Below are 27,155 nucleotides of genomic sequence, written 5' to 3'. Positions count from 1 at the left end.
CAGAAAACCCTTGGACTAATTATATTTGCTTTGGCAGAACTTTCTGCCCTTGGTGTACAAGTTGCAGTGAACACTTCCTTTGCATTTCCTGCTTACAGAGAAAGCAGGTTGCATGTCGCCCTGAAATAGGGACATTTCTCACTACTCCCATTTCAACCAGAACCTCGCTGGTCCTTCGAAGCACACCAGAGGAGTATGTGTTTCATTTGTGTGGGTGATTTCTTTGAAAAGTTCCTTGGCTTGGGGACTTGGAAAAAGGAGGTTTTGAATTTCGGCAGGCAGGTACTGACGGAGGGCTGCTGAGCCGCGCGGAGAAGGCACCGGGTTGTTTTCTGGGATGCTGACTTGCTGATAGAAACTCGAGAACCAGTTTACAGTAGCTCTGACACGACTGTTACCTTTCTGCAGTCCCCTCCAGCTGCTCCCAGCCCTTCGGATGCCTCCGCCATGCACACAGTTTGTTCTTGGGTGTGAAAGCAAACAGTGTTTGAGTTGGCAGCGACTTCTCCTTCAGTCGAGTTTGCTGCCTCGGCAAGAAACCGCAGCAGGAGCTTTCTGCTGCTGAAGATTTCCACTGGCAGGATGGCCTTTTCCCACATTTCCTTGGTTTAAGGAAACAGATTTTTGAACTTTTTTTTTTTTTTTTAAAGACAAAATGCCAACATTTAACAGCTGGAGTTAGTATATAATTTATGGTTTTCACTTTATGTTCTTGTGGATGTATAAAAATTAAAAATCTGCAATTATTGTTAAATTATGCAAGTTTTTGCAAAAAGAGTGATTAAAAATAGACCCTCTGTTACGAGGAATTCAAGAAAGTCATTGTTACCCAAACAGGTATTCTCAATTATTCTATCTTTAATGGTTTTTAATTGTTATAATTTACTCATATTCTTTTACATCTCTCAGAGGAGATGTTTCTGAAAGCTCTTTGTTTTTCCTTTAAGGAACAAGTAGGAGTTTGTTCATTTGAACCTCTTCAGCTTTTTTTAAAAAAATCATATTTTTTATTTTTTTACACGTCAGCATGTTAATCCTCCCTCTAGGTAACCCTTCTTGTCACTGAGGATCTGCCTGGAGAATCTTAACTCTAAGAAACATAGACCTGCTATTTGTCAAGGTGATGGTCTTTGTCATGGAAGTTATCCAAGCTTTTGTTACGCCACAGAACCTACTTCTTGGGCAAGCTGCAGTTTTCCCTGTTACTTCTTCCCAGGAAGCTCCTCTCCACACCTTACAGATTCAGCGTATGCACTCCTCATTGGCTGCCCGGCCTTGGCCGAATTGGTAACTTATCAGAATCAGGAAAGAACGCAGCCAGCCAATAAAAAGTGACTGAATGTTACCTCGGGACGGGTAGTATTTTTGTAATTTTTGTCCTGTCCATACACAGAGACGAGGGGAGTCTTCTGTTGTTATTGTTACTTCTTTTTCTGTTGATCAAGACTCTGAGAACCTTTATTGATGCCCCCAAAAGCCACACCTTTACTGAAAAAGTGACACGAGCATTCTGTGCCTTCTTGGTTTCTCAGAAAATAAAATAGGAAGTGAAAAGGCCTTTCTCCTTGGTACAGCGTGTTACTATAAAGATCGTTCGATCTACACGTTAGATTGACGGTCAGAACATTAGCTGTGATGAATAACAAGGGACAAAATTTTTCTTTTCTTTTCAAGGGTAGTGGCAGTTAATCATTTTTATCTGCCCGCCTTGAGGACTTGATTAGATTTATGACGTATGCCGCATGTTTATGGCATTTTTATTATATGTTGTTAATTTGTTGTAACTGCCACTGCTTTTTTTTTTTCTTCTTCCTTTTTCTCCCCAGAGGACTCTTGAAAGCAACTAAGTGTCAACTGTTACCTTGTGCTTTGGGAAACTTTATTTAATTTTTAATGTTGATAAAAGGCATCGTGGCCTACTGGTTGAAAAAAAGAAGTCCCCGCGATTACAATGTGTATCTTAACGTCACACAAGAAGAAAATTTGCAGGATGTTCTGTTAAATACTTGTGTATTTCCTTGCACACTCAGGCTGGATTGAGAGGGTGCCCATTGATAAATCATCTCACCTGAAACCTAGGTGTTGAGCGTGTGCTAAACTGCGATTTTCTTTATTACTGGAAAGTCATATACGTAGTTTTCAAATCACTGCAAGGTAAGACAATTGGACGTTGAACGTTTAAACTGCTTCAAGAGTCAGGCAGTTGAATGATGCATTTTAGAACAACACACTCTTTTTTAGCTTACTAGCTCTCAGAATGGATATGGAATCTGTTAAATATAGAGGCAATTCTTTAAATAAGGCCGACAGTTAAAATTGGGAAGCAGGAGAATTAGATTGGAAATGATTTATGATGAGTCTACAGGACATTCAAAAAGTAAAGTTAGAAAAGGAAATCCACTGGCTGTATTGGCTACATGACAGCAAAAGATTTTTACTTTTCATCCCTTTTGAATTGGCTGGATATATAGGCAATGCATAGAAACAGACTCTCAGGCGGAAAAATTTATGGATTTTTTTGTTGTTGTTGTTAGTGTATGTTCTGGCTTTAGTTTGGTATTGGCTTTACAAGCCTCTGACTATAACCAAGTCAGTTTCTTGTTTTGACAGTTACAAACTTTTTCAATAATAGAGAACCACCCATTCTCTTAAGAGCATTAGACGTTGAAGTAAATAGAAGCTGAGCTGAACAGCAGCTTTGTTTTTGTCACGCAGCGGGAACATATGGGACCTTAATAAATACCATTTGAAGATGACATGGGTGTGGTTGTTGAGCTGATAATGTGTAATGATCACAGATGCGTGTGTCACGTTCAAGAATTGGTATACATTGGTTCACACTCCACTTTAAGGAGTTTATATATATTCTGTGGGAGAAACAATATGAATTCAAAGAGGCAGATTACAGGCCATATTAAGTCATTTAGGTATGAGGTGGTTTCACGGACAGCCCAGACTTGTTCTGATGATGACTTACTAAAGCATCTAAAAGGCTATGTATAATGAGCAGGGAAAAGAAGTATACTTCTAGGTGTTTTAGACACAAAATCCTTGATTGTTCCAGTTGTATCGATATGAACGTAACCAAGGCACGGCGATACCTTTACGAACTAGTAGGAGTTCAAGTTATTAAGGTGGCATTCGACTTCGGTGTCGAGGGAGGCAGGAGATGCCTACCACCCAGGAGTGTGCAGGGGATGATCTCTTGATTCCTTCACCCGTGCCCCGTTGCTTGCTTATGGAACCGATAGCTCGGGCATGTCGACATTTGTTGTAGACAGTTTTGAGAAGACCTAAGTTTGTACTCAGATGCTGTCCTTAGACATAAAGTGTTTAGAGAAGTGAGACCTTTCTTTACCCCCATGGAGAATTTAAGCTGCAGCCTCCTGAAGAGGTAAGCTTGAAGTATTTGGGTTAGGGGAACAAATGTGGTTTTTTGGTTCTTGAGAACAGAATGAATAAGCAACAGAGACCAAGAAGCATGGCACTTGAGGAGAACAAGGAACAATTCCCTTTGGCTGGAACATGGAGTTCAAAAAGAAGAAGAGAGAAAATGAGTTGGAAAGGTAGCAGACACACTACTATAGAGAACCTCAAATTCAGTTCACAAGCAAGTGATTTATTTGGTACCATTAATTAATATTACTAATAGCAGATAACGTTTGCTATGGACAAGGCAGCAGGCACAGTGATTTGCAGTTCATTATGTTTTACTTCTTCTCCAAATGCAATGAAGGGGGTACTGTTACTATCCGTAGAATACCATGCTGGTGAGGAAATTGAGTGGTGGAAAGAGTGGTATGATCTTTCCAGAGGCACAAAGCAGTGAGATGGAGCCACGATTTCCAGTTTGTCTCTGTGACCGAAGGACCAGCCTTTCGAAGATTCTGATTACACAGCCACTGGGCATGACCAGGATTTTTATGAGCACAGATCTCTCTTGGTCAGAGCAGAGCTCCGTGACAGTTCGTTTGTCATCATTTCACAGAATCTTGTGGGGAGCCCAAATTAGAGGAAATTGTGATGTTTCTGAAGAGCTGAAATCCAGCTACTGGTTGAAGAAAAAGTCCCCTCTCTTGCAATGTGTATCTTACTTCACGCAAAAAGAAAAATTGCAGTGTGTTCTGTTAAACACTTGTGGTTTTTGTTGCACACTCAGGCTGGGTTGAGAGAGTGCCCACTGATAAATCATTTCACCTGAAACCTGAGTGTGATTTGAAAAGATTGGAAAGACAGTGCTGGGGGGATGTGTCTAAAAACCTGTGAAGTTGTAGCCACTGGATTTGGTGTGAAGGTGACGGACGATTGGGAGAATCGGTGTCCCCAGCACTTGTACCCAGAAGAAAAGAGAGACAGGCTGGGCAGCGATGAGCAGAGCTTTGGATACCCCGTTAGGTGCAAGAGTTAATTTCAGGCAGAATCCTTCTGGAACATGATGAAATACACATTGAACATAACCTTGGGAAGGTAGTTGGGCTAGAGATGTGGATTGGAAGCCAAGGGAATAAGTATATATATATATAGAGAGAGAGAGAGAGACTGGTGCATTTAGTGAGGGGGGAGAGGAAAGACGGGCTGGAGAAGGAGATCAGGAAATAAGTCAGCCTTACAAGATAAAGAAAAATCTTTCTGCACATTGGAGATGACAGATTTGTAGGCCACGCTTCAGACACATACCTATACATATTCATATTTGTATACATATTCATGTACATATTTATATATGTATTCCTATATACATTCATATGTATCACTGTGTATTTGTATATGTATCATGAGCATGCACGGTTCCCTCAAGCACACATATGTATGCTTGGGAGTCTGTCCCACCTCAGTTAGCAAGTGGGGAGAGGGTAGGTATCAGGCTGTCCTAGGAGTGGCCGACTCGGGAGGATTCTGCTCCGTGGTGCTGCAACTTGAGGGCAGTAGAGGAAAGATGGAGTTCCCTTCTAGAGTGTGTGAGGTTCAGCCCAACACATAGAATTTTATCCCCCCCCCCCAACAAATGCATTCCAACACAGAAGCCTGGCTGCTTTAAATGCTATAGTAAATGCTAAATGATCTATAATAGGATTTTACAGAATTCAGCAAGATTACCATTATGTTGTGAAATATGGGCTAAGAGTGTGGTCAATAAATGTGTTAACTTTTCATTTGGGGTGATATTTTTCTTCTTTGAAAATCCATTCATCTGCTAAAATGCATATGGGAAGCTCATTGCTTTCATTGCTTTTGCCAATGGTTGTGGTTCAGATTTTTTTTTTCTTCCCTATACCTTTTCTTAATTACTAATAACAGTAACTGTTAAGACTTCCAGGTCTTCAATTTTTTTTTTTTTCCGACAACTAAAGAAATGTTATTGCTAAAGTCTGTTTGGTAATATTGATTGGAGAATGAGATAATGACCACCCCGCCCCTTTTCAAGTTGCCACAAAGTGATTTCCTTTCAGGTTTCTATAAAATGTCACCCTGGCAAAACTTGCCTCCCACGTTGGTAGACTTCAGTTTCTACTTCTTGTCTTGATTCCTTATGTTGGACATTTACTAAAGGGTTATAATGGTTTGTAACACCTTAAAAAGATTCAGGGCCTCCTACTACTCATACTGCCAGTGCTGTGAAATTCATGTGAATCCTTTACAGGTGGTGACACTCATTTTAAGAAAATAGATTTAGCAAAACTGTGCAAGTCTTCACACCTGTGTCAACTTTGGGATAGCATTCGCGTGTCTCCTGGGAGTCTCTAGTTGGCCATGTTACTGAGGGCTTTGTTATAATGGGTTGAGAAGTCATTAATCAACTGAGGTCACCCTGACTTTTGAGATTCTAATAAAATTGGCCTGAGCCTTTATCTTATTCCTGTGGGAATTCCAGTGAGGATTCCTGGAGACTTCATTTTCATGATTGATTTTGGTTAAAGAACTCTCGATAGTCTCTCTTCTCCCTACTGTTCTTTTTCTCCTCTTGGAGTTGGAAGTTAGTTTCTATCCATAATTTCCTTCCACACAACTCATAGATGACATTGAAGTTGAGGAAGTTCCAGGAAGTTTGCATCAGAGAAGTTTGGAGTCAAATGTTCAACAGCGCTGTTCTTAAAATATGTATTTGCCCCCACTAAATTTGTCCTTGGACCGCTTTCTCCATAGGTCAATGACCTCCAGTAGCCTAACTTGTCCCTTCTGCTGTTCTCCTCATTTCCCTCCTGTTTTCTTCTTTCTTCTCACCTCTCTGCTTTCTATTACCTGCTCATATTTCTTAAAAACAGCAGTTTAGCTTTCTTTTTCTGGTCAGCATCTCCTTCCCAACCAGTTCCTGGGGGCTCTGTCTCCCTCATTGCAGGCAGCATATCAAGAAGGCACTGCTCAGTGGTAGAATGATCACCTTTCACTTGTCCACTTGCGTACACATGACCTCATTTTCTTCTCCTTCAGATGGAGCAAAAACTGAGACTGCTTTGCACAGAGAGACATGTTAGGGTTTTATTCCAATTTTGGCCTTGTCCATCAAACTCCATTCTTTTTAACTTCTGAATCCTTTAATCAGCCAAATAGGTTGTATCTTGATTTGCACAGAGGACTTTGAAACATAAGCCCTAAATATCAGCCTTTCCCCCCAATGATTTTTATATTCTACTAGGCCAACAGTCTCTCTCCTCCATATCCTTGGGCAAAACCCCAAAATCTCAGCCTCACAAACTCCGTAGTTTATAGGAATATTTAACAGCATTATTTTATGTTTGTGTTTTGTGTTTTGTTTTAATTTTTTTTAATCATCTGATCTTGCTTGTAAACTTTCCCTCTTCTTACGGCAAGCTTAAAGCAAGTCTTCTGTGGTCATGAATTCTGGAAATAAAGGATGTTAATGAAATGGTTAAGCGGTGCCTCTTGATGCAGAGCTAGCTGAAAGTGTTTTCAGGGAGAGAGCCACCTGGAGCCGGTTCATGTCCTCATGTTGCTTGCTCTACCATAATTGTGGCAGCCGCCCTAGCCATCTTATAATTAGAGGAGGGACATCAGGCAATTTCCTGATGTTGTTATCTTTTATAGTTTTTCTAGTGACCTACCTGACCTGGAGTTACAGACACTCTGAAAAATATCCATCAAGCTTGAAATGAACACAAATTGGTTACTTTGCACATTCTGATATCTCCATGTAAAGGTATAAAATCTACTCATCACCAGAGGCGTGGTTCCCACTGCCTGGGCATCTCAGAATCCCAGGGCTTTGGGAAATAGAATCCTTGAGTATTTCAGAATTTAAGTTAGGATGGATTTGGTTATAAGCAACAGAAAGTCCAGATGACACAGTCTTTCTTTTTTTTTTTTTAAGATTTGATTTATTTATTTGACAGACAGAGATCACAAGTAGGCAGAGAGGCAGGCAGAGAGAAAAGAGGAAGCAGGCTCCTCGCTGAGCAGAAAGCCTGATGTGGGGCTCAATCCCAGGACCCTGGGATCATGACCTGAGCCAAAGGCAGAGACTTTAACCCACTGAGCCACGCAGGCGTCCCCCAGATGACATAGTCTTACCAGACTTACTAAAGTTCTTATTGGTAGGTAGACCGCAGGAGACTTGATCCAGCTCTCTCTGCGGTCTTCCATGGTGTTGGTCCATCAGACTGGCCTTATTTGCACTTGTTAGATAGTGTCTGGCCACTGTATGATCATAGATGTCCTTGAACATGCTAAGAAGGAGGGAGAAATAGGGAATGTTTTCTTTAAAATTTCAGAAAAATTCTTGAAACTCCAATTGGAGTGCCTTCCAGCCTGTTAGGCTCACCCCATGGCCAGGGTGGTAGAGGATGTTAATTGACATACCCTAGGTGACATTTTCTTTTCTTTCTTTTCTTTTTTTTTTTTTTTAACCATTGGAGCCAGGATGGAGTCAGCTTCCCCAGAATGGCCCAATTCCCCAGCTGTTGGTTGGTCCTGTTTGGGAAGGAGGTTTGGAGGAAAGCATGTTACCTACACAACTCCAAGTGTATACTTCATTGAGCTGGTTTTTAGGTTTCAGAAGGCTCAAAGTTAATTCAGTCATTTGTGCGAGATAAGACTTGTGGGGTTAACCAAACCATCGAGTTTTTTGGCTTCTGGCCATACATATTTCAATCTGTGAGTTCTGATTGGCAATTTGGTAGATACTCTGTATGAACTAATTAATATTTAACCCTTAAGTATGAAAACTTAGTATTTGTGTGGGTGGGAGTGCTTAGAATTCAATAAAAATAGTTCATCTTGGTTTAAAATAATGGAGAACCTCTTGTGTTCAGCCTTCTGAGTCAATAGCAGATTAAACTAATCGTAATTCACCTAAGAAGTGATGACCAGTTGAAATACTGTGCTGGAAAAGATGACATTCGGTTAAACTCGTCTTGTTTCCAAAGTTTAAAATTCAGCATTTCAAGTCCCCCCCCCCTTTTTTTTCAAGTATGGTGAGTTTTAAGTTTTACTAGCTTGTTTTAAAAACATTAATCATATGGAAAGAAAAAAATGATGAATTTTTAACACTGCTACGATAGTATCTATGACTCAACAACAGAAATTGTTGTTCGTGGAAGACCACAATACAGTTCTGTCTTAGTTGAAAGGCGGCAGAAGAGATGCATATTCAAGAGTAATGAGGGACGAATATGGTAATGGAAGATTGTTGTACCAGAAGACATTTTTTAAAAAGGTGATAGCCAAACTGTTGAGGAAACCTTATTGGAGAAGAATAAATATTATGCATATTTATGAGGATAGAGGGTCATCAATAATGTGAGCTTATTCTCAGATGCAGAAAGTCACTCACGCTTGGTGCCCTTTGGAAACCTTTCCATCAGGGTGAAGGAAGCTCAGGGAATCTTCTTCCAGTCATACTGGACAGATTATCAGTGCAAAGAGATGTTTGCTCTGAAGCATTTGGCCTAGACTCACGCTGAGACTCTTGGACTTCTGCTATTGTTTTACCTGACTTACAGCCTTGGTTGTTTTGGCCTGACTCTCTCCCCAGTTGCCAGGCTAGGAATTCTTGGCCGGGGCAAAAGGGCCTTGCGGCGGTTAAATAAGAACCCGCAGCTCCCCATGATGAGGCTGGCCAACCTGATGTTGTTGGGTAGCCTGCCTGACCTTCTGTTCACTAGGGGTCCACACTTCAGACTCCTCTGCCACCTCAGAAGACAGCACCATGTCTGCATATCTTATTTACATAGTCTTTCATTTGATATCCCCGCCTCTCCCCTCCTGCACCCATCTCCTTGCTTCATTATTTTTCAGCTTGGCTATGCTCATGCATTCTTCACGTTTTTCTGATTTTGGTCTAAATATCGCCTATACTTTGCTTTTACCTACCTTGAAGTCCCCTTGCTTGTTAGAATATGTCTATTCAAAAAGGAAGTTTGACATCATCTATTAAAAGGAAAAAGAAACAAACAAACAGTCGCAGTTACCAGGGCCTGATGGTAACCTAAAATAAATACTATGCAGACCAGAATGATGGTGTACCCAGGAGCTGGCATCATTTTTCTCCAAAGGGCCAGGTAGTAAATATTTTTGGCTTCACAGGCCATATGGTTTCTGGTTTAACTGCTCACCTCCTGCATCGTAAACCCAAATCAGCAAGAAACAATATGTGGATAAATGAGCATGGCTGTGTCCCAGTAAAACTACAGACACAGAAATCTGATTTTCATGTAAATTTTTCATGTGTAATATTAGTCTTTGATTTTTTTCTCGAAATCATTTAAAAGTATAGAATCCATCCTTAACTTACAGGTATTACAAAAATCAACAGCAGCCCAGGTTAGCTTACGGGCTGTAATTTGCTGACCCATGGCAAAAATTCTCTGTATTCTCTTGCCTACTTCTCCCTCAGGTTTTGGGCCAGAGAGGATCTTTCTTTGTTAGTAATACATGTTACATACTAGACTAGGATCCAGATGGGGCTTTGTCCTAGATGCCATGAGAAGGGGTCAGAGGGGATGGGAAAGAGAACTTCCAGGAATGCAGTTCAATGTGGTTTGTTGTCATGTCGGTCCCACGTGAAGTCATCAGAATGGTTGATGTCTAGAACTTCAAGAAACATTGCCTTTGTCCATTTGTTTTATTCAATTGTCCTAAACTTCACACAGGTGACATGAAGATATTCAAATAGCACATAAATGGAGAGATAGAGAAAGGTGGAGTTTGCAGCATCACAGCTAGAAATAGCCGAGATCAGTGATGGGAGAGGAAGGGGTGAAAAACTGGCGGTTTTTGATAAAAGAACCTACTCAAAAGAGGACCTTCTGAGACCAGAAGTTGACAAAAACTTGAATATTTTGCATCGATCCATTGCCATCTCTCCTTTTCTGTAGGGTCACAATGTGTGATACTGCACAGTATCCATCCCTCTCCCTGTGTTAGGTTTGGTTAGTATCTGTGTTGTAACATTATTCTCTTCCAGAACTGTCTAATGTTCATATTCCCTCTCCCCCAGCAAGAAGGACAAGGGAAGTTAGTGATCTGGGGTAGTGTCTCTTTATCTATTTTTGGTGATTCAGGGTTCATCCCTCAATACAGGCTTTTTTACGGTGAGGGGTGTTTCTTGATTATATTTTTGTACAATTTGGATTGGATTCCTTGAGTTCTTTCTTGACAAGATTCTTTAGTAGAAGACCAGGACCCACGTGGCTTCGTCTCATCCTTGAGATACAGGTCTGGTGGATACAAAAATTTCACTGTTAACATTTGGATATTTTCTCTGCTCTCTATTATGTTAGATAAAAAAGACCAGTATCTGAAGAAGCCTTTTGATGGAGCATTCATAAGGTCATAATTATTACTATAACCTAAAAGGTAATCAGTCTTCATGTTACCAGCACACCAAAAAATTACTTTTAATTCAAAACAAGCTTTTTTTTTTTTTAAAGATTTTATTTATTTGACAGAGAGTGAGAGAGATCACAAGTAGGCAGAGAGGCAGGCGCAGAGAGAGAGAGGGGAGGAAGCAGGCTCCCCGAGGAGCAGAGAGCCTGAAGCGGGGCTCGATCCCAGGACCCTGGGATCGTGACCTGTGCTGAAGGCAGAGGCTTTAACCCACTGAGCCACCCCGGCGCCCCTCAAAACAAGCTTCTTAAAACAAAGTTGTTTTTTCAAGTTGCTTGTCTTTCCAGCATCAACATGAGTCAGGAAATCTTATACCAGGAGTATTAGCTGGTATGTTCTAAAGTGTGGCAGTATAGTTGTTAAGTAATTACCCAAGTTGGGGAAAGAGATCTGGTTTCAAATTCTGGCTAAGCTACTTAGTAACTTTGTGACCTTGGGAAAGTTATTGTAATCTTTTAAGCTTTAGCCTTCCCATCGAAGATGGAAATAAAGAAGCAGCCACCTCACTATAGGAATGGAAGGTATCATAGTTTATCAGATCCTTTTGGGTTGAATGGGATTTTGTACAAATGATTTTGAGTGCAGTGCATGGTATATGAAAAATAATGTTCCCTTTAGGTGCTACTTATTTACCTAATTAAATAAAAAGTTTTTCAGATTATTATTATTTTGCCGGAGGCTCAAAGTGGAGTTAAACGTAAGGGGACATTTTAAGGACATTTAAGGGAGTCACCGGGGCTGTAAACAGCTATCTCACCTTTCTGCAAGTTAGACGTCTTGGTTTGAGATCATTTTCTCTTATGGTGAAAGGAGGTATGCATGGAGTTCACATAAGAGCAGAATTTGGGTGAGTCTTTTAAAGTTGCTTAAACCCAGGAAACATTGACTCACATGTTTTTAACAGCTTAACATTAGTTCAGTTGCACCTGCTTACCCATTCGCCATTTTGTTTTTTTCTGCAGTTTTTACTAATTTCAAGAATGAAAAAAGGAAGAAGAATCTCTTCTGCATTTCACTCACTTTTAAGTTTCTTTTGGTCAAAGATGAATAAATATGGTAGTTATCGTTGTCCTTCCTGCTCTCTGTCCCAGTCACTTTTTTTTTACTCTAATTCTTACATCAGCTTCTACATCTGGATAATGTCTGTGACCTGTAGAAGTCATCCTCCAGACACATGGTTCTTAGACTTGGTCTATGAGTTGAGAGACGGCCACAATGTAAGGCCATCAAAGGGGCAAGAGGGAAAGGTTAAAAGAAAGTTAAACCAAGAACTAATTTACATGAAGTTGGAAGTTGAAGGTGGTGATGGTGTTTTTCTTGGCCCCTATTTTGGGGGAGCACAATTTCTAAGCATAATTGACTATTTAAGTTTGGTTGGGCCCACAGATTTTTGGTTGATATTTTTACGAAATGGCTAAACCAGTATTTGGAACCAGGTTTGTCTTTCCCCTACTTGGGTGATTACTTAACGTAAACTACTATTGCTTTGGAACATTTAACCAGTATGCCTGTAATACTAAGGCACACATTTTAAGACACGAGTCACAACTGTAAGAACTAAAGTGAAAATATTAAAATATTCTTCAGAACCTGATGCAGTGGGACCAAGAGCCATATTTATCCCATTCAAGGGAGAGCCCGTTGTTTAGTACAGTAGCTTTGGGATCTCTGCCATACCAGTTAGCTGCTCCTGGCCTTAGTTTTCTTGTCTATACAATGGACTTCATGTTATGTAAGGATGCCGTAACAGAATCAATATGAAATAGTTTTGTAATGTTTTGTAATAGTACATGGCCCATCGGATGTGACCTGATGTAATCTTTGAAATAAGTGCCTCTGGAGATTTCACCTTTCATAAATTTCACCCAGTGAGCCAGGACACTGGGCTTTCTTTTGTTCTTTGGATGGTTCACACAGCATTTGAGAATAGGAAATTTTAGTTTGCAGTCTGTGAATCCAGCATCAGATCTCCAATTCATGTCCCCTCCCCCTCTTTTTCCCCTGTCCCTACCAGAATCAGATTCACCATCCTGTCAACCTAGGAGAGTGAAAAAAGAAGGAAAAATGCTCATTTTATTTATTTTATTTATTTTTTTAAAGATTTTATTTATTTATTTGACAGAGAGAGATCACAAGTACGCAGAGAGGCAGGCAGAGAGAGAGAGAGAAGGAAGCAGACTCCCTGCTGAGCAGAGAGCCCGATGCGGGACTCGATCCCAGGACCCTGAGATCATGACCTGAGCCGAAGGCAGCAGCTTAACCCACTGAGCCACCTAGGTGCCCGAAAAATGCTCATTTTAAAAGAAATAACTGTATTTGTTTGACTGAGGGAGAGAGAGAGAGCATGAATGGGGGATGGGGGAAGGGGCAGAGGGAGAGGGTGAAGCAGACTCCCTGCTGAGCAGGGAGCCGGATGGACGTGGGGCTCCATGGGACTCGATCCCAGGACCCCAGGATCATGACCTGAGCCAAAGGCAGACGCTTCACCAACTGAGCCATCCAGGTGCCCAAAATGCTCGTTTTTAAAAGTTAATGCTTTAGTACCACTATGTAGTGTAAGTTCTAAGTCTACTTTTACAGACTCCTCTTCCCTGTAAGGACCTTCTAGCCTTGTTTTTATCAATAGCCAAGGCAAGTGATTTCTTCATCCTGGTCCTTGTAATGACAATATTATTTCCAAGTATGAAATCAGAGTATTTTAGTTGGAGAAATGGTTTAATTTCCTCACCATGTTGCTGTCTAGAATGTCTCCTCGTACTTTTTATTCTTTACTTGGGGATACATCCAAGTTCTCGGATATTAGGGCTTAAATTTGCTATGATAAGCTGAGAATTCCCTCGAAGATGCCTTTGAGTTACTTCTCTCTAGATGTTTAAGTCTCCCAAGGTAAGATAAGATTTACAAAAATGTGAAAGCAAACCCCCGAACCAGTGTATACATCATTAAATGACACTGAAATCATATACCATTTCTTCCCTGTATCACACTGTTTAGTCTGCCCGAGTTCCAGCTGTTTCTCTACTCAGGCCACCTTGTTGTGTCTTCCTCCAAGTATATCTCTGTAGAAGAATTAAGAGAAAAAGCCCTTGGGATACCCTCCTTGGAGTGAGCTGGGAGGCGCCCACCCCACCCCACCCCCATCCCCGGCCCTCCATTTCCTGCTTCTGCTACCCTCGTAGATAACAGGGAGCTTTTCCTTTTTTCCTCCCCACTGTGAGCACATTTAGAGGTAACTGCTTTCCCCTGATCTCGTCTGGGTCTGGTTTTATTTTGGGGGGAAGGGGGTGCGTTTCACTCGTCATGGCTCGAGTTTTTCCAAAAGCAGATTAGCAAGGAGATAAATTTTGCTTCAAGTGAAGGACCAAGTAGCCTTGGTTCCACGTGTTAACCTTTGTGTCTGATGATGACTGGTAGGCATGGCCAGGAACCAGAGACCAGCACAACAAAGCCAATTTTGATGCCCTGGTCTCTCTGTTCAGGGAGCACCAAGGGCTTTGCAATGATTTTATTTGCCCTTGGCCTGTTCGGTGCTTCCAGCTCTTTAAAATTGGCAAGTGGATGATGCTACTTTCAAACGGTGATACTCGAGAACAGCCTTGTTCCTTGGATAGTTGAACAATCGTGATTTTTGCAGCTGTTTTGGCTACTTGCTATGGCTTTAGGGTTCAGGGACTCTTTGAGCTTGTTTTCCGACAGTTTTTTTAGCACAAGAATCCTAAATAAATACTTACAGGAGAGAGTCTTGTCTTAATCGTGTATGTACAGAAATACTTCTGTGTTTTAGTGGAAGTTACTCCATTAGAACCCTTTAAGGATGCTCCCTGCTGAGAAAGCATTCTAGAAATGGATGTCAACCAAGGGAGATTCATTCATTCCATACGTTTTCTAATTTCAAAAAATGTACACCATCAATATTTTTTCTTAATTGAACAGTTTGTTGAACAGACGGGTGCTTTAATTATGGTGGTCTAAATTTACACACATTGCAGTGGTATTTTGCTACATTAATTACCTTACTTGTCAAGAGTAACAGGTAATTACTACATCAACTCACCCTCCTGCAGTACATGGAAACATAACTTTATTTGAACAGATACAATAAGCCAGAGGGGAGCCACCCTCCGCCTTAGCTTTCCATAAAGGATGGCAGTTCCCATGTGTTTGTTTTCTTATGAGCCGGGTAGAGGTAAGCGTCCCCTTTTCTTTGTGTCTGTCCCACCCCAGATGCAAGCCCAGAAACCTTCACAGACTCTGAGAGTACGTGGACTGGAAGGACCTTTTGAAATAATCGAATGCATCAGACATCTCCTTGTGGGTTTCGGAGAGGGGGAGTGACTTTTCCAAGACCACACCATCAGTAAATTAGTGTCGGAACTAGCATTGGCACGGATTTCACCCCACCAGGCTGCTACGAAGTTTAGTGCATTTTAATGAATTTTTAAAAATAATTATGGAAAAGTCGTTTGGGATGGTGCACTTTGAATATTCATTCGCCGCATCTCCCTTGTTTGAACTTTTAACCAGGGCTTTGGCTGCGCTCGGAAGAGTATTTATCCTGTATTCTGTTGAACTGCCAGGTACAACTCCTGTCATTTGATTTCCTCTCGAGTGTACTAGTGTCGGCTTTTATGACAAGTTGTGTTAAAATTTGACTTTAACATGTTTTTTTCTGTAAAGGCGCGAACATTCTGGAGCATATAGGATGCCCCTAGCAAAATTATGCAGCGTTACCTCTTCTGGTTGCCATGGTGTAGAAGGAAAGGATTTTGTGAGCTTTTAGGTGTGGTGCAAAATGTACACAATGACATAATAGAGGCGGACTCTCTTAAAAGGCTTTGTCCTCTTTTTAGTCAAACACCTGTGACAAAATGACGAACTGTGGTTAACATACACTACTTACAAGTGGTTTTTCGGAGTCATCCAGGGTAGGGGAGCTCAGCTTGCAAAAAAAAAACACTTCAGTACCTACGCTCCCCTTGCACCTGGCCGCAGGATGGGGGGTGACATTAAAAAGAAGTTCAAAACGTCGAGGGTTATGGATTCAACTTGCAGAAATGACGCGGCGTGGCATGGTGGAGACCGGGTGGGCGTCCCTAGGGGTGATTTGAGCTGCTCCAGCATCTCCTACACCTCTATCCACCGCACCTCCTGATGCCTGCAGTGCTGGCACAGATGCCTTATTCCTGCAACTTCAGTTTGTCTCATGCAGTTCAGCTTAGTCTGGGCTCTGCAGCTCATTGTGTAGCTGCTCAGAGTTACTCTGGTTTTACTTTCTCCTTAATTTTTTTCCCTTTCTTTTCTAAGCGAAGGATAATTTGATTTAGTCGTTGGTGCATCCAACAAATCTCCTGGAGCCCCTGCTGTGCAACATTCTTTGGCTAGGGGGCTGGGTGCGTCTTGAGGAAGGACGCAGAACAGATTCCTGCTTTCATGGAGTTTCCCTTCAAGTAGAGGGAGTAGTACTTGTCCCTATGATGAGCAGCATGGGTTAGGGAAATCTTACACCGCTCATGCCTTGGGGTGGGGGAGACCACTTAATCAGATCAGGAAAGGCATCAGACATAGGATCTAGGAGTTGAGAATGATCACATACAAAGGGCTTGCGGGGAGAACTGTCCACATAGAAGCAGTACTGAGGACCAAGCCCCAGAGCTGGGAATATAGAGCCTGGTATGGGAGGGGAAGAGCAGCATGGCTGGCTGGGGCCGGAGGGGATGGAGCCGGATGGGAGGGGAGGGCATGGGAGAGGCTGGAGGTATAAGCCGAGGAGAGTGCAGAGGGCTGAGTCCTATTCTCAGACTGATGGCAGAGCCCTGGAAGAGAGTCACTTCTGAGGCAGGGCAGCTGCTGGAGACCAGTTGCAAAGCTCCAAGTATTTCTTGGGGAGTAGACTTCCTTGGGAGAGAGGGTAAAGCCCTGGTCCCCTTGGTAGAGACCACACTGGAGACAGACTCAGCTGGTCCTGGCCTCAGTGACTCAGGAACTCTTGATGAGGGCCCAGCAGTCCTATTAGAACGAGCCTTCCGGGGCATTCTGATGAGGACTTGATTCTGGATATTGGTGCAGCAAAGGACTTTCCGGTTCTCCAGACTCATTGTTGGCAGTCTACAGAAGACGGGACCCAGGAAAGGCGTGCAGCTAAGTGGTCATCCAGGGTAACAAGAACTTGGGTCCTTGGACCCTATTCTAGCACTCTTTCCTCATGGGTTTATGGAGCTAAAGAATAAACAAAACCCACTTTGATTTTCTGGGGGGATATTTCTAATGGAGGAGGTGGTTGGATTTTTAAGAAGGAGTAGTGCTGTGGTCTCTGAACAGAGGCTGCCTCGTTTCTCTTGTTCCTATTTTCTCAGACCAGTTAGAAAAGCAATTTCAGGGTGAATAACCCTTCTCCTTCCTCCCTGTCAGTGGTAGAAAAACAAGTGTTTTGTATTAAGTTACACCATTGAGACACCTAGCAGAGGGTAATAATATTCTTTTATTTCTGAATTACTCAATATATTTGGCCTTGTTTTTGGTCTGGAAGCCCTGTTACGCCCAGGTTATGTTTTTAAAGTCATTGGAGAAACAAGATTGTTTCGGGGCCTGGTGTTTGTGCTTGCTCATGTGTATGTTGACCAAGAGTGCCTTTGGAGAATCTTCCTTTGGGGAATCTTCTCATTCTCCATCTAGTCCTGTCTGCCTGGCTAAGGCCTGCTTGCCTTTAGTGTCTTCAGCTTATAGGTCATTTTTGCCCTGAAGGCTTTTCTGACCTCCTGTGCTTAGGTCTGATTTGTATGCTAAGTTATTCCCACGCACTTACATTGGCTTTCTAGCTGACTGCGGGCCTCTTGGAAATGGAGACCTTCCCGATCTCCATTCCAGACTATGTTACAGCCTCAAGCACAGCGTTTGGCCCATAGAAAGTCCTGAAAAAGTAACTGTCAAGTGAACGCTTTCCCTCGTCACTGATAATTACCTGTGACTGTTTATTAACAACAGATTTTTGGGAGGCAAGGTGGTGGGTCTTTTCTAAGAGAAGGTCATCCATGTAAGGCATGGTCGGATGGGATCAAGATGGGAGACGTGGAGACAAAGCCAACACTAAGTATGTATTTACAGTCAACTCTAAGGAGGGCTGCAACAAAGTGTGAACTGTCCCAGTCAGGATGTGTGACGCTGGCTTCCATGTTTAACAACACACAGATTTTGGTGGCTTAAAGGTGTGCCTTGTACTCCTTTCCTGTCTGTGCCTGGTCTCTGCCTCCGCCATCTTGTGTCTTGTGCCTGCTACAGGGACCAAGGAAGGGCCTCACAGTCTTGGAGGCAGAGGAACAGGGAGCGCCAGTGATGATTTGAATGCGTGTACGTGGGTAACGCCTTGCTTCTGGTCACATCCCTTTGACCAGAAATCAGTCTGGGCCAGGGAAATTGGACAGTGGGATCTGTCCGTGTTCCCAGGAAGAAGAAAATGAAATGGAATTAGTTATCGTGTAGTTGTCCCCGACAACAGCTTACTTTGGTTTTAGCCTCTGGGTTTGATCAAAAGGAAGCATAGCACCTTCTGTTCTTGTAACCTGCTCATCGATAAATACCCTTCTTCTCCCAGACGCTGAGAAGTGCGATAGCCCTCAGAGGCCCTTCATTTTTGTATGTCATGAGGAGAATATTTCTCATTTGTTTGATTTGATTTTATTTTTTAAAAGAGTTTATTTATGGGGCGCCTGGGTGGCTCAGTGGATTGAGCCGCTGCCTTCGGCTCAGGTCATGATCTCAGGGTCCTGGGATCGAGTCCCGCGTCGGGCTCTCTGCTCAGTGGGGAGCCTGCTTCCCTCTCTCTCTCTCTCTGGCTGCCTCTCTGTCTGCTTGTGATTTCTCTCTGTCAAATAAATAAATCTTTAAAAAAAAAAAAAGAGTTTATTTATTTTTGACAGACAGAGATCATAAGTAGGCAGAGAGGCAGGCAGAGAGAGAGGAGGAAGCAGACTCCCCGCTGAGCAGAGAGCCCAATATAGGACTCGATCCCAGGACCCTGAGCCGAAGGAAGAGGCTTAACCCACTGAGCCACCCAGGTGCCCCAATGTCTTTAATTGAAGTCTCAGCTAAGAGCCCATCTTCCTTTGGGGTTGGGCAGGGCGATTTGTTGACAAGCTGCACTGTAGCATGCGTTCCCTCCACCATCAGGTGAAATCTTCGACCCCAAGTGGCAAAGTAGTCTGATGACACACAGTTGGCTTTTGTATGGCAGAGCCTGTCCGTGACCTGTGATTGACCCTAGTTTTCTCTTCTACCCCTGGAGGTAATAGGTTTGGAGAGAAGAGTTCACCTATGGTAAGGACTAACTAAACCCTTCCTTCCTACCCACCATTTTAAAGCGCTTGCAGAGGACCCACGGGAAAAGTGTTAGGTGTTAACAAGAAAACTAAAGTTGCTTTTTATGACTTAAGTTTGTGTGTGTGTGTGTGTGTGTGTGTCTACTAATCTCAGTTTTGTCCAGAGGATGATAGGGGAGTGATACAGTAAGTGAAGGAAAAAGATAATGAAGTGTTTACTTTATGATGCTCTTTTTTTTTTTTTTTAAAGATATGTTTCTTCTCCCATTGTCTTGCTGACCATGGTGGTTCTCCGAAAAAGAGCTGAAATCATTCCTGTCCTCAGTCTCCCCTCCTGCCATGCTTCCAGCTTAGTGAGAATCTTGGTTGGACCAGCAGAGAGATCTGCCACAGCTGGATTTTGAGGGCTTGTAAGGGCCAAGGGAAGGTTTTTCATTTTTACCCTTAGAGTACAGGGGAGCCATTGAAAGTGTCCAGGCAGGGAGTGTGTGCTGTGTAGATAGGCATGCACATATTGTGTGTGTGTGTGTGTGTGTGTGTGTGTGTGTGTGTGTCTGTCTGTCTTTCTCTCTGAGAGAGAGATGGATGGAGAGAAGGAAAACAGTGAATGATGATCCCATTTGCCATGTGTTTTTTGGCTGTTGGGAGAGAGCCTCCGCAGGAGAGTGAGTGTGAAGACAGCATGGTGCTCTTCTCCCAGCTGACATGAGAGAGAGGTCTCCTCCCTCTTTGTGCACAGAAGTTACTTGTCAATCAGGAGCTTACATCCCAGCTTCAAAGCAGGCAGGGCTTTGGGGGTAAATATTTATGAAATGCCAAGCTTTGTGATCAAGATGTATTTTGTTTTTAATGAGCAAATGACTCAGAATTATTTTAAGTTATTAAAAGACAAATTATTGTGTGCCATCATGGAAAAAGGAGAGGGGATAAAGTATAATTTTGTAGCAAGCAATTTATTGACAGCTATAATCCAGAAGCACTCAACCTCTTTAAACAAAATAATTTATATTTTTTAAAGGCTTGAAGTATAAAAATTGAATTTATTTATGGAATCCCATTGGAAAGACTTGTAAAAAAAAAAGTAAGGTGGTCTATTCACTTGGCTCAAAGAATGTTAATTGATTGTGTAAGATCCTGTAAACACCGTGGTTGGGACGTGAGAGGTAGCACAGGTGTCTCCTCTCAAGATGTTTCTGGTCTAAAAACAAGGCAGTCAGAAGCCATTGATAAATGAGTATAAATGTACAACAAATTTCTTTTTCTTTTTGAAGTTCAGATAACTCTTAGATTGTGTAATCGATATTTTAGATATTACTTGTTTTAGAATATTGAATGTACACAGATTCTGAAGGAAAATATCACCTAGTCCCATTTCCTCCAGGGCAAAACTGCTAATTTTACTATTTTTTCCTGTTCATTATTGACACGCATTTTCATGCAGTTGAGAGTCTAGTGTAGATATAATTTTTGTGTCTTGTTTATTTCATGTAACATTCTAACAAGCATGTGCACCTATTTTCCTGTTCCTAGTATCGTTTTTAATGACTCTGAAATATTCCTTTGTCAGACTGGACTATCATTTACCTGCTCTTGTTCTGTAGTGATTGACATTGAGGTAAAACGGAGTCATAAAATTTATCCATTTTACATCTGAAACCATTTTGTATACTTAACTATTGAAATAACATTAATGGGGAACTGAGATTTTTTTAAAAAAAAGCATCTCAGTGTGTGTCTCTGAATTGTGTCATGCAAAAAAAAAAAAAAAAAAAAAAGAGGGGAACTAAAACCTTGTTACAACTTTACATTCTTAAGAATAATAAGGGAATGCATTTGACACATTATCTCTGGCATTTTCTATTATTGGACACATAGCTCCCTGAAATTGGTTAACAAAAGTACATCCTCCAAAACCAGGAAACCTTTTTGATTCTAATTTGGGGAGTCTTCATGCCTAATTTGGAAACTTTTAGAGGTTGTCATTTTTTGCTTCTAGCACTCATTCTCCTAGCAACATTTAGAGCCTCCATGTTATTTATTTTGCTTTCTTTTAGGAAGTCCTTAATAGAAGGTCCCTTTAAAGTAAGTTGCCCACATTAGCTTAATGCAGAGACTGGACAGTGCTAGCTGAACAAAACCATCACCTTTCTCTTCTTGTTACAAAAGTGCTTGCATTCTGTTCAGACGGCATGGGATGCCTATAAGTGCTTTGTATGGGCAATGAGCCCATGAGTCAGGCAATACATGACTTAGGGAAAGAATGGGACAGTGGGATAGAACTCATATGGAAACTGAGTGCTGCCATCTATCTATTTATCTCTTGAACCTTGGGCAAAGAAGAGGATGTTCTCTCTCTCCTGAACATCAGTAATCCTGGGTGGCCATTAGATATCCTGGGTGAAAGTGCTAACTTTCTCATTTTTTCCCCGTTATTTTACATAGGAGAAATAATAATGTTATGTGTCAACATGCAACCCTGCAAGCCAGTCAGCTTTCTAGAACGGAAGTTGGCAAGATGTGGTCATCTGGCCCCCTACATGCTTTTGTAAATAAAGTTTTATCTGGACAAGATACCCATTAGTTTACTTATTGCCCATGGTTACTTTCTTCCTACAAGGGCATGGTTGACTAGTTGTAATAGACAACTTACAGCAACACGGTTTAAAATATTCATTGTCTGGCCATTTATGAAAAAGTTGGTCTATCCTTATTCTAAAGTATGACTAAAGTATAGCAAAGTGCCTTACAGGTATAGTTAACTACTATCACAGTAAGAATGTAAAAATACGTAAAATGTTCATTACTAAACAATTAATATTTTCTCAGCATAGCAGTATGTTTTGTGTGTTTTTTTTTTTTTTTTAATCACCAGGAATATCTGAGACACATCCCCTTTGTTGCTTGCTTTTCAAAACCTCTACGGAAGTTTCTGACATTTTGCCAATTGTATTGTAACTTGACACTTTCCCCTCATATATTTTATTAAAAGTGTTCTATTTAATTTTGGAGAGTGTCATAGAATTTTTTCTTTTATAAGCTAGAGCCGCAAATGTTTGCTTTAGAAATAAGAATTTTCTGTAAGATTTAGATATTAAAAGGTAAGAGGCATTCAATTAGGGAAATGTCAGCTGAGTATACATTTGCACTACTTGCTTATACTGCATTTCTTGCAGGCTTAGTGTTTTCATCCATCAAATGGGAATCAGACCTCCCCTCAGGGCTGTAAAGATCTTAAGTAACGAAAGCTACACCTGATGCATTTTCTATCCCTAGCTTAATTAGAGGAGCAAATAATCACAGGTAGGATTTCCCCAAATTTACAGTGCTTCTGTTTAGGTCTGGTGGCCTGGAGATTCAAGGATAACTTTGGGAGAATTTAGAAAGATCTAATTAGGGAGAAATTAGAAAGATCTCTTTATTCAATTAAGAGATATTGGAGGTTACAGCAAACAGAACTGAATGTCAGAGCCTTAACCAGGTACAGTTTTATTTCTTAGGAAGCTCAGCCTTGTTGAGGACCAGGGCTGGTGGCTCTCACACTCATTGTGTTTCACGGACCTTGGCATATTCCAGATTCCCTGAGTCCACCATCCGCAGGAGCAGGGAGCTCTCCACTGGACGTCAAGGGAAGAGAGAGGACATTCGTGGTGTTCAGGAAGCTTCAGGGTCAGAATGAAAGGATCATTCCCACTTCTGTTCTATTTCACCAGAACTCGGGCATAAGGCCCTGCCTAATGGTGAGGGGAGCTGGGAAGTACTATCCCATCTCTGCATCTAGAAAGGAGAAAGTAATTTGATGGGCATCTGGATGGTCTCTGCCACACACCGACCCTATCTTTTTAGCTTATTATGGAGGATGAATGCTTACTGTAAATAAACTGTACAAATACCAATAATCCGAGAACCTGTAACGGGTGCCCATGGAAAGAGCATCATTTGGAAAGAGTCATGCTCATTTGAGAGAATTAATCTGTAAACTTGTCAAAAGTACTTTAAAAAATTAGCCTGGGATCTGATCTACTTCCTACATGTTACATGCCATTTATGTAATTTTGGCATTCTAAAATTGCAAATTTATTCTAAGTTTAGAAAGGCATACTTAAGAAATGTTACTTGTGATGACTTTTTCATTCCCAAAGTGATCTACAGTGGACTCCTACTTCCTTTGCTATTCTGTAAAATCAGAAGTCATTACTCCATATTGAGTTGAATGCCGGAGAGAACTTTTGTTGAAATACTACCACTGTTACTTAATTCAAAGTGTACATTTTACAATGAACCACATCAGGAGTGTTTTCAATTTTTCAGTACCTCTAGTAGATGTAAGCGTACCTTTTTTTAAAGTTACTCATTTTAAATTATGATTATATGAATATTTTAGGATTATAATCACCATAAAATGAAGGACAGAATTTATCATACCAAAATAGAAATTTAATTTAAAGTAGAAAGAACTTGATTGCAAGGTTTAGTAGACTAGAAATATGATGTATAAGAGGATATTGAAGAACACTTTTGGAAAAAACCCTCAGTAGTAGGGTTTTACAATAGATTTAGGAAAAAAAAATAGGTTACATTTAGTGATGTTTGTGAAGATCATATTTGAGGTAGTTTCACAAGGATCCAACTTTTCTTATGTTGAATAAAGCACATTAAAGCAAAGGAACGTTTTGGCCATTCCATGGAGAAATAACTTAAAAAAAAACTGTCCAGTATTCTAAACTTAGTGAAATTTCTTTGAGATAGTAGTTTCTCTCATCCATACTGTGATCCAGTGGCCTTGGGTCACAAATCAAGATTGTACATGGACATACATGATTAAAAATATTTCTTTTAGTTTTCTTGCTACTTCTGGCATTTCCTGTTACCTGTCACTTTGTCCTTGACGGTATTTGAGGCAGAAAGCAAGTTGAGTAGACACGGCTAGTTTTCTAATCAGCTGTTCCTTATTTTTTCCCCAGCGCTTCTTTGTTTTATTAGAGTTCAAATTTACTATTCATGAGACACACTTTATCGGTGACCATATCAGACAAATGGAAGCTAAGCGCTGGTTAGTATGTTGAAAATAAACACACGGGTTCTCATTAATGTCGCTGTCTGAATAATTAGTCGAGCGTCGTGCACTGAGCAGCAGCGAAAGCAAGCTGCTTCTCACTGGAACGACAGGCTGACAGCCACGTCTTGGAGTATGGTCATTAGTGTGCCCCACCATCAATGTCATGTTCCTGTGTCAAATTAGTTAGTGTCCCCTTAGGAGAGAAACCGGACCTACAAATTACCCTCCCGCATCCCTGGAACCGGTGTTTGCGAAACCTGCGATCAAGTGTGAGCAAATTATTAACACGGCTCATAAATTAACTAGTTTACAGGCTTATAACATTTTACAAGTAGATAATAAAGGGGAGAAAAGTTTTCCAATTGCTCTGCCCTGATGTTAGGGCTGTGATCTGCCGGCTTTTCCTTGAGGAGCCCACGGCTGATTTTTTTTTTTTTTTAAGAGGAGCAAACACATGGAGTGTCAGAACAAATGTTTGGAAAATGTAGACTTTCAAAGGAAGCAAGTGTAAACCCATTGAAAACAATATAATTAACTTCGTTATCTCATTGCTCTGATAAGTCGGTGACAATGGCCCTCTTTCTTGTGGCAGTTGCCCATTAATGAGTTCACCAATTAAGTTTGAACGATTACAGCCTTTGCCAACTGAAATTATCTTTAAAAATATTTTTGATTCATTCTTAGCCTCCTCATAAGCTGCCTTGTTGCGCAGGGATGATGCTAGCACAGCGTGTTCAACTTGTAGAAGAAGGAAGGTTCTCGAGCCTTAGTATATTTGGCAAACGCTTTACACTCTGCGCAGACGACTCATACCTAGAAAACATAATGTGGACCAATCTGGCCTGAGTTCCTCTCTTATCAAGAAGAGGCACTCCCTGGGAGCGCCACCCCTGAACTCTCTTCTGAGCTCTGGGAGACAGACAACCCACATAGTTTCCGGAGATACGACGTGACTATTCAAATCATAAAACTTCATACATCTTCTTTTCAGTTTCAACTTCTCTGATTAGATTCAGAAGACGCGTCGTTCGTGGATTTTTGCCCTAGTTCACTGTTGAGGGAGACCAGCACACATGCGCCCCAGAGGGCTCAGGCTTGCTACTCATTCTGGAGTTCCATTTCCCCGTGTCACAGAGTCCCTCCTGTCCTCGGCGGACATGCATGGGTGACATTATCACCCCCAGGATCTAGGCAGAAAAGGCCTGGCCTGCAAAACCTTGCTACTGACTGCTAGTCACAAAATCTTTCTGAAACTGCTCGAGGAGGAGTTGACTTACCTGTCAGCAATTTCATCTTACGTGGAATTGGACTTGGTTGGTATTCTACTAAGAACCCAACCGCGCTGCGAAAGCTCGCAGCCCGCACCCGTGTGCCCATCTGCGGGCTGCCTGCTTCCGTAAGACGGGTGCAACCCAGCCTCCTCCCGTATTTGAAATGCATCTGGAAAGAGAGCTTGGGACTATGGCAAGGGAGATTCTGGGGTTTGGCTAGCAGGAGAGATCACTTGTCCTTTCTTCTTCTTCTTCTTCTTCTTCTTTTTTTTTTTTTTTAGAAAGGGTGCTTATATGCAGGTGCACGTGTACACATGTGCATGTGTGTGCACATACATGTGTTCCCTCTTGTCATTTCTACTGGATGTACTGGGAGAGACTAAAAGAATACAACCCAAAGCGAAATCCTTGCTGGGACTCAGGAATCATCTTGCCCTTCCTTTTCATACAGTGTTGTCTAACGCAGGGTGTGAACTAATGAAATGCTGACTCTATGAGGGAAGAGGCAAAAGAGATGCTTGGCTATGTGATGGCACGTTGAATGTCAAAGTCATGGGTCCACAAGGAAGACCTGGGACTCCTGTGAATGCCTTGCTTCTGAAGCTTTGCCATCGGCCTCTCTCATTAACCTCTTCTCTTCTCTGTGCTTTCAGTGTCCCTCCGTGTGTTGCAGTCCTGTGGCATCATGCGTGCCTCCAACCAGTGACCCCCAGGCTTTTTATGGCTGTGAGACACGATAAAAGTTCAGGGTAAGTGGCAAACAAACACGAGTACTATGTCCCACTTGAAAACCGCGACCCACCTTTGCAGGTGACCCCGCAACCCATTTAGTAATTCCTCAGAAGGTAGTGGAATGCCTCATTACGGAGCAGGACTTCCAAAGCCAGCGGGAACAGGTGTATCGTCCTCTACACTAGCTTCATGGCTTTCAAGAATAGGATCTATAGCTGAGATCATGATCTAACGCAGGGTCTGCATTAGATTATTTTGTCTTTGAAACAGCCAGATGGTACGTATTGTCAGGTTCCTGGGCCGTAGAGTTGCGGGTGCGACTTTGTGGTCAACTCTGCTGATGTAGCACAAAATCAGCCAGCGACAATATGTAAACAAATGGGTGTGACTGGTCCAATGAAACTACAAAAAACAGTCAGTGGGCCATATTTGGCCTGGAGGTCATAGTTGGCTGACCCTTAAGCTAAGCATCAAAGAGGGTAAAGAGGATAAAGAAGGTATCTCACTGGGTAGCAGTCTCTCTGATCTCGAGCAAACCATTTATCAAGAAGAAACGAGCATTAAAAAAAAAAAAAATCCCTGCCCTGACTACCACGCAGGGTGTAGTTTTAAGGATGAAACAGGATATAATGTATACGAAAGCACTTTGAAAATTTCGAAACTCCTTACAAATGTAATAGATGGCTCTCTACACTCATTCTGGTTCGCCTCGTGGAGTCTGCCTTCTTCACCCTTTTAATCATATTGGGCTTTCATGAGCTAAATGAGTGTTGGGGGGAAGCTCTTTTATTTTCTAAGTAATGTGGTTTTTTTGTAGGTTCCTTCCACTTTGCAGTTGATGGACAAGCTGTTGAAATGTCTCCTTAGTATCAAATATGATGAAGGGCTATATGAGTAGATTATGGCAGGGTAAAGATCAAATGCCAATGAAGAATGATTAAA

The 27,155-nt window shown here is 41.7% G+C and overlaps 1 protein-coding gene across 7 annotated transcripts in view; it reads left to right on the top strand.

Moving 5' to 3' along the window:
* Window positions 1-27,155, top strand: part of FOXP1 (forkhead box P1) — a 453,072-nt gene that overhangs the window by 51,745 nt on the left and 374,172 nt on the right. For all 7 annotated transcript variants that reach the window (XM_059161502.1, XM_059161504.1, XM_059161503.1 and 4 more), the window contains one exon: window positions 26,135-26,230. The gene's annotated coding sequence lies outside the window, so the exon portion shown is untranslated. Of the gene's footprint in view, window positions 1-26,134; window positions 26,231-27,155 lie in introns of those variants that run through there.

Source organism: Mustela lutreola, chromosome 2 (genome assembly GCF_030435805.1).
Source record: "Mustela lutreola isolate mMusLut2 chromosome 2, mMusLut2.pri, whole genome shotgun sequence".
In the NCBI taxonomy this organism is placed as follows: Eukaryota; Metazoa; Chordata; class Mammalia; order Carnivora; family Mustelidae; genus Mustela; species Mustela lutreola.
The sequence above is the reverse complement of the archived record's forward strand: the minus strand, read 5'-3'. Positions and strand labels throughout refer to the sequence as shown.